The sequence below is a fragment of the Sorex fumeus genome, unplaced genomic scaffold, assembly GCF_029834395.1.
Source record: "Sorex fumeus unplaced genomic scaffold, SorFum_2.1 ptg000006l, whole genome shotgun sequence".
In the NCBI taxonomy this organism is placed as follows: domain Eukaryota; kingdom Metazoa; phylum Chordata; class Mammalia; order Eulipotyphla; family Soricidae; genus Sorex; species Sorex fumeus.
Window position 1 is genome coordinate 18095232 of NW_026606063.1, and position 1873 is coordinate 18097104.

Genomic DNA, 1873 nt, shown 5'->3' on the forward strand with positions numbered 1-1873 from the left:
ATTCAGAGGAGACATTTGTGCTCCCATGTTTACTGATACACTATGATACACTATTACCAATAACCAAAATATGGCAACAATCCAAAAGTCCAAGAACAGGTGACTGGATAAAGAAACTATGGTATGTATAACAATGGAATACTACTCTGTTATAAGAAAAGAAGAAATCATGCACTTTGCTGCTATGTGAATATAACTGGAGGTATCATGCTGAGTTTAGTCAGCCAGAAGAAGAGAGACGGATCATGATCTCTTGCCTGTGTAGGATATAGAGAAGCATAGTAAGAAAATAACAAATGGCCAATACAGCGGTCTGAGAACTAAGCTTACCATGGTGAGGTAAATGGGGCAAGGATTTGGATGGGGTGGTACATGATACAGCTGTAGAATGGAATAAGCAAATGGACACTCTGGTGGTGGGGAGTGTGGTGTTAGAATACTGTATGCATGAAGCCCTGTCATTGACAGTATTATAAATCACAGTGACTAAAATTAAAAGATTATAAATTATGCAAAAAACTTAAATAAGTAAGCATGTTCATATCACATTAAATTGTCACTAATAATTAAGGTCTAGTCATTATTTCAAAAATAGTTATTTTGATATTACATGAGATTTTTATTAAGGTTTCATTTAATTTTTCTTCTGGGTCATAATTTTATAATCTTAGTCAAAAATCTCCTGAATAATATCTATAACCATTCAGATTTGGTAATAGGTTTGATGCTAAATTATTCAAGATTAAAGGTTGTCCATATATTTTTCCAGGAATGAGAGGGACAGAGAGAAGCACACACAGAGATAAAGACAGAGAGGTAAAAAGAGAGAGAGAGAGTTAAGGTAGATAAAATGATTTCAAAATATTCAAGCAAAACAGAAATGTCTATTACTAAGCACTGATTTACTCTACTGTTTACTATGACTAAACATTATTTTAATTGTCTAACGTTTGATATCTTTATTTTCTAGTGTGTAAGCAATCTGTTTTCTCTTACCTCTTAATTACCCAAATATTTTCCACTAGATATCTCTTGGGCTGATTCTTCACAATAAAAGCTTCATGAAGTTTTCGTGTTGATAGTCACTGTTCTAAACTAAGAATGTTTTTCAGAGATAGTCACACCATTCCCAGTCCATAGGTATGAAAGTAACTTTAAAATATTTTTTATATGTGGATATCATAAATGTTCAACAGCTAGTTGAGACATGTTCATATAGAGAGGAACTGCATAAGAATTTTAACTGCAAGAGTGCTGTGTTCTACTTAGGGAAATTGTAAATGATATTCCACAATTAGTGATCTGCACGACATCCACAAGTTGATCATTTTTTATGACACTGACACTGTCCTCCTTTTGTTCATTGATTTGCTCGATGCAGGACCAGTAACGTCTCCATTGTGAGACTTCCTCTCGGTAGCTTGCCAGGCTCTCCGAGAGGGGAGGACCGGCTGTGTGCAAGGCAAATGCCCTACTGCTGTGCTATCACTCCAGCCAACATCGCTTCTCGGCCTTCTGGCTAAGATCAAGTGTAGTATCATTTTTTATATGCTTGATGAAAACATTCAATAGTGCTAGCAAGTCTCAGGGATGTCTGAATGCTCTCAATTACACTTTGGGGTCTGCAAACTCCCCACTTCTCCTGGATGCTCTGTTTACCTTCCAACTTCCAGTTCCTTTACTTTCATATTCCTTCTGAAGTCTGGGTGGGAGAAATGGATCAAAGGGCTAAAGTGCGTGCCTTGCCCTGAGGACGATATCAGGATCACCACATCAGTACCATGGAGTATGGCCTAGAACAAATAAAGTTTTATTTGATTATTTTCAATTCATAAAAACTAATGTATCCAATGAAATATGTTGAGATTTCAGC

The 1873-nt window shown here is 36.2% G+C and overlaps 1 pseudogene; it reads left to right on the plus strand.

Annotated features, from left to right (window-relative positions):
• Positions 1-1499: 1499 nt before the first annotated feature.
• LOC130038561 (uncharacterized) lies at positions 1500-1653 on the plus strand (annotated as a pseudogene).
• Positions 1654-1873: the final 220 nt, after the last annotated feature.